We start from the raw sequence: 6,275 nt of genomic DNA, 5'->3' as shown, positions 1-6,275 counted from the left end.
TCATATAAGGCATTGTAGAGACTTGGCATTTACTCTGCATGAAATGGGGAGCCTATCACAAGTTGGGTTTTCTCAGGAAACAGACCCTGAAACAAAGTTAATCCTGTAGAAAATGTATTAAGCAGTGCCCTTGGGGTCAATACTGGGGAAGAAATGAGAAACCAGCAGGAAGACAAAGAAAGAAGTGAAGCTCTGAAAAAGACTCAATGGCAGCATCAGTCACATCCACCGGAAGCTGTGGAGCTAGAATGGCCCTTCAGAGTTGGGGTAATATTTACAGGCCTTTAAATTCCTATATTAATCAGTCTTTGGATATGTACTGCCTCAGGAAGAGGTATAGCCTTGGACAAGGTTGCTTTCAGCAGCTGAGGCAATCTAAAGAGTGAGAGCTGAAGCCACATAAGTTCATCATTGAAGTATAACCTGGGTGTTGTATCCCATGTCCACAAAGCCACTGTGGATTTTCAGTAGAGAATTGACCTGACTTATATTTCTAAAAAATCTCTCTGCTGTTTTGAGGACAGGCTGTAGGGGAGAAAGTGAGGAAGCAGGGAAACTAGAGTATTGTAGTATCCAGTGTGTGAAATGATGATATCTGAGACGTAACAATGGAGGTGGTGAGAGATATTTAAATTTGGGGTATATTTTGAAGGAAGAGTAAGTAGAATTTTCTCACAAACTACAAGTGAAATGTAAGGAAAGAAAGGAGTCATGGATGGCTCCAAAAAACAACTGGGAAGATGGAGTTGTTGCCACTGATAGAGATGAAGAAGGCTGTGGTTTGGATGGGTGCTAGGAAGAGGAGAGGCTAGGACATCAGTTTTGGGCAAGTTCAGTTTGAAGGTGTTTTTAGGACATCTAAGTAAGGCTGTTGAGCAGTTGTTAGATATATGAGTGTGCAGTTTATGGGAGAGGTCTGGCTAAGCTGGATATAAAAGTTGGAAATTTCTCCATGTAAATGATACATAAAACCGTGGGACTGTATGAGATCACCCTAGGGAGTGGGTGTACATAGAGAACAACAGATGACCATGGACAGAGCCCTGGATCTTAAAGTGATCAGAGAGAAGAGGAGACACAAACGAGAGACAGAGAAGTCACTACCAGTGAGGTAGGAGGTAAACGAAGAGTGTAATGTCCTGGAAGTCCTTTTCAGCCTCTGTCCTGCCTCGTAAATCTCTGTGACAATTTTTTTTTCACTTAATCTCAAATGTCAGCTCCTCCACTATACTTTTTTTGCTTTTCAGCTCCTTTGAATAAACCTGCCTACCACCAAGAACCCTTACATGACTTTGTTTTCATTGTATCAAAGTCATGTGTCCACCAGTCTGAGCACCAGCAACTCACTTCTTCCTTAGACGTCTCTAAAGCTGGAAAGATTTTGAGGGACAATATGGTTTCTTTCAACCCACCCCAATGTTATGAATGAGATCATCAGACCAACAGCAAACACCTAGAAGGTAAGAGGTTATTTTTTTAAATTTTCTGTCCCCACCCTATAACACAGCAGAAAACAAGTGGAAGTGTTACAAAGAGTGTCTTCATGAACAGGAGAGAAGGGAGGTAGGCTGCTGAAAGCCTAGTTCAAAACTTGGTTGACTACGCATACAGAAGGAAATTAGAGGCCGGTGCTGGTGTATTATCTGTATTTCCGGCTGCTGAGGTGGCTGAAGTGAGAGGATCCCTGAGTGCAGTTCAAGTCCCATCTGGGCAACATAGTGAGACCTCCATCTCTAAAAAACTAAAATAAAAGAAGGAAGTCAGGACCAATGAAAGGAGAGCCCGAGTTAACCTACAGCTCTATTGTATCAGTCCTCTGTATTACACATACATAGCCAAGCACTACCCAGATGCTACCATTCAGTGATCTGCCTCTTCTTACCAGCGTTTACCTATGGAACACAAAATATTTCTGGTGCAGGTGGCCTCAGCAGGGTCCTCAGTAATCAAGCCCCACCCTAGCATAGTACTGACCTTGCAGAGCCTTTGCTCATCCCACTCACCCAGGGCTATTGAAACTGTTGGTTCCCATAGACATCTGTTATTTATTATTTGCTGAATATTTGTTAATTACTGTGGATGTTCGTTGGCTTTAGGGCCCCCCCTTGCTTAAACACTGAAGTAGACAAATCATCGTGCACACACGATCAGGTTCACCCACACAGTAATTCAAATGGTTCTTGGCCCACTTCTTTCCAATCCTCAGATACTTGGAATACTATTAGTTACCCTGTGTGAGAGTGTGATTGTTTCTTAGGAGATTCCATTCTGCATGGGAAGAGAGAAAAGAATTGAAGAATAGTGGGATGGTTGGGAGAAGGGTAGAGAACCCCAAAGTTTTCTAAACCTCACCTCTTATTCCTTGCCTGTCACTCGCTTTTTTTCCCCTCATTCACTAAAATGTGAGTGCCCTGCACACATGAGTACCACTAGCTGCAGGGCACGAAAAGCAGATGTCTCAAGAGTGATTGTTGAAAACTATCCCTGCACAAGGAAAGGCAGCTTTTGGAATAAATATTAACATATCAGTATTGTCTGAAATTGATGTTGCCTTTTAAAGTGGGCAGTTTCACGAAATGGAAACGTAGTCTGTAATTTTGCATGACAAATGGGGCTACTGAACTGCATGACAGCATTACATAATTTGCCTGGAATGAAGACCACTTTTCAGCCCAGCATGCAAGGCCCCTCATGATCTGGCTGCTTTCCAGCTTTCTAGCTTAACTATTTATTACTGCACTATTTACTACTACTTCCTGCTTCTTATGTTTCAGGCCATTTCCTTCAACAGTCCAAGTTGTTTCAAGTCTCTTGGTTTTTGTACTTGTTTCTCCTGTCTGGAAGGCGCTTCCTCTCACTGCATTACCTGGGTGAAAACATGCTCAATTTTTTAGGACTTACTTAAACGTTTCATATCTGAAGTCTTTAATTAATGCCACAGCTTGGTCAGTTGATTGCTCCTTTGTATTCTTATATCCTTTATCCCTTTGTTACAGTATTTACTGCTACCTCCTGTTCCCTCAGAATGACAGCTTCTCTGTGATCTCTTCAAAGGCAACAGCTGTGTGGTTGAATTCCTCTCCATATCCTAGACATTGCCCAGCACAGATAAGCTTCTTTCTGGGACATCAGAAAGTATTTTTTTGACTAATTGGCTGGCTAAGAGAAGCAATACTGGCCCTGGGTATTTTCTTCTCAAGACAAATTAGAAGGGATTTGCTATGAGAGTCCACAGAAGCAATGGAGAAGAAGAGAACTGAGGTGACAGTAACAATCTTATGGCCATTCTTTCAGATGATAACTTTCAGTGCTTCTGTGAGGTCAGATGTTTGCCTCCCCTTTCTCACAAAAAGAAACTGAGAAGGGAAGTGGCAGGTCTCCCAGGTTCTACAACCAATCAGCAGTGGGGCTGGAACTCTAACCTTGGGATCCCAATATCAGACATTAAACTTTCTGCTCTAGCTCCCCTAAATCTGGGCAGGAGTTACAGCTCAAACCTGACCTAGATGCATTCAGGATAAGGGGTTTCTCCATATGTTGCTTCTGACCCTGGGAATGCTGTCATGATCCTGGGTGGTCCGTGGTGCTTTCCAGCATGAGCCCATTTACCCTAAGAGGATGTACCACCTCTCCAAGTAACCATGGAGTCAAATGTCTATCTCTGGCCAGCCTCAGGACAACAAAGATGTTTTCTCAGGCATCACTGAGCTGTACATTGTGAACAAATTCAGGGGAAAGCACCAGATACTGGAGAACCTTCTTACTCCGATTCTACCATCTATTGCCTGTGAGACATGAGGAAATCAGTCAACTTCTCTTCTTTTTGGACCCATTATTTCCTGAAACAAAATGAAAGGCACAGGTAATTGAGGGTGGCATATAGTACTGATAAGCCATGCACCTCACAGGCTTTTTGTGATGCTCTAGTCATATAATGAACAACAAAACACTTGTGAGGTGTAATGGGATATTTAAGTGTAAAACAATGTTATCATAAGTCAGTGAGTGAATATTATTCTTGTAGGAAAATGCAGATAGGAAATAAGTATAAAATCCAGAAACCGGTTTAATATCTGCAGTGCTCATCTATGCCATGATAGGAATTATAAGAGAGTGTAGAGCTGTAGTTTTTGGGATTTGAAGTGGAGGAACTTTTTATCTATTGGTAGTTTAAAGTTTACATTAACAATGTCATAAACCTGGACCTGTAACTAGCCACCTTTGAAAGTATATAGAGAAGATATGCATGAGAATAAAGGTACAACAGGGGGAAAAGCAATCACAAAATGAAACAAGCAAAAACTTCATGATTATAACATTTGAATCAATTTTTTTTTTTTTTTTTTTTTTTTTTTTTTCGAGATGGAGTCTCACTCTGTCTCCCAGACTGGAGTGCAGTGGTGTGATCTTGGCTCATTACAACCTCCATCTCCCGGATTCAAGTGATTCTCCTGTCTCAGCCTCCAGAGTATCTGGGACTACAGGTGTCGGCCACCACCACGCCTGGCTAATTTTTGTATTTTTAGTGGAGACAGGGTTTCACCGTGTTGGCCAGGCTGGTCTTGAACTCCTGACTTGAGGTGATTGGCCCGCCTTGGCCTCCCAAAGTTCTGGGATTCTAAGCATGAGCCATTGTGCCCATCCTGAATCTGTGGATTTAGAGAGGCTCTAGGCCTCTTCTTCCCTCTGTTTCTTCCAGTATTATTAGCCAATATATTGCTTTCACTTTCTGGCACTTACTGAAAAAGGAAAAAAAGATTTTAACTAATATGTTTCTTTGTTTTTCTTTTTAATTCCCATAACATTCTGTACCAGGAGAGGAAATGCCAATTTCTTACTTAGATGTATAGAAGATAGTTAACTGGGTATATGGAAATTAAGGACATAAACATATACAGACAAGGACTGGTGGCAAGGTCAGAACAACAGAATTTAAGAGCTGTGCGGGCCTTGGGATTATCTAGTCTACCTCCTCATTTGTACAGAGTATGAAACAGGTCCAGAGAGGGGAAAGGTCCTATAGGAGTCTTAAATCAGTATGTCTGACTCCCAAGCCACACTGCTGCTGCTCCTTCTCCTTCTTTTGTCCCCCCTGCCTTTTTTTTTTTTTTTGTAAAGGAAATAAAATGTTAGAGATATACTTTTAGTTCTTATTTTATTCCAACCCCATTTTTTCCTTTTGTCACTGAACTGTAGTTGATAACAAGTTTATTTTTTCACTATATGTTTATCCCCAAAATATATCTGGTTTTCATATTTTAAACTTTTACCCATATAGTGTACTATGCCAGTATTTCTGTATCCTGCTTTTTTCGCTCTATTTTTGTGACCTTTTCATATGGATATATAAAATGCCATTTTCTGGCTATACCACAATGTATATATTCCCAAAGAATGAATATTTAGGTAATTGTCAGTTTGAGTTTTGGTTTTTCAGTCCTTGTTCTAAAATATTCTTACACATTTTTCCTTTTGCACATGAGTTTCTGTCATGTATATGCCTAGAATTGCTGGGTCATAGGGTGGGTACATTTTTGATTTTGCTAGAGAATACCAAACTTCTCTTCAGAATAGTGACATTGGTGTGTCAGATGGAACCAGAATCTGCTCTGAGTACATCACAAGGTTTAGTGAGGATCCAAGCAAAATGAGAGTGTGAAAACACTTTTGAAATTGTTGACAATGCTGTGCCATGAATCGTGAGGAGGCAATCTTAAGTCAGTGTGTGGACAACAATGATCATAGATAGACATTGGATAAATGACCAACTCTTAATGAAGTCTTAATTTTATCTACCTTAGAATCATGTCCAGAGAATCAGCAAAAACAATTACATTTAAATATGTCTTCATGTTTTGTGAGGGCTTTAGATCTGATGTAAACATATAAGAAAAAAATCATTTTTAATATAGCTGGAAGAGACATAATAACATCAGTTTCTGGGCAGAAAATAAGCCCTATACAAATTCTAAAGGCCAGTTACAAACTGGACAAGTTTTAACATGGTTTAGAATGTCTTCACAGGAAACTAGCACTGTGCCTTTGTCTCTGAGAAAAATAGACAAATGAGTCAATTATGTGTTTACAGTTTAATTCATATTTAATTATATTTTGCAGCTTAAAAGGCCACTAATAAAAAAAAAAAGAACAGAACAAAATAAATCTCACTTGGAATATTGCTTTTTTTTTTTTTTTTTTTTTTTTTTTGTTTCTAATTTTTATTAAATATGAATTAAACTGTAAAAACATAATTGACTAATTTGTATATTTTTATC

The 6,275-nt window shown here is 39.8% G+C and overlaps 1 long non-coding RNA gene across 1 annotated transcript in view; it reads right to left on the bottom strand.

The window, feature by feature from the left end:
* Positions 1-423: 423 nt before the first annotated feature.
* LOC116541715 overlaps positions 424-6,275 on the bottom strand; it is a 6,789-nt gene continuing 937 nt past the window's right edge. Inside the window, exons 2-3 of the long non-coding RNA XR_004264910.1 lie at positions 2,004-3,839; positions 424-480 (exon numbers count right to left, since the gene is read on the bottom strand). This is a non-coding gene — a long non-coding RNA (uncharacterized LOC116541715). The remainder of the gene's footprint in view (positions 481-2,003; positions 3,840-6,275) is intronic.

This window comes from Sapajus apella, unplaced genomic scaffold (genome assembly GCF_009761245.1).
Source record: "Sapajus apella isolate SASKATOON/1434 unplaced genomic scaffold, GSC_monkey_1.0 scaffold154, whole genome shotgun sequence".
Classification (NCBI taxonomy): domain Eukaryota; kingdom Metazoa; phylum Chordata; class Mammalia; order Primates; family Cebidae; genus Sapajus; species Sapajus apella.
Note: the sequence above shows the minus strand (reverse complement) of the source record. Positions and strands in the feature narration are given on the sequence as shown.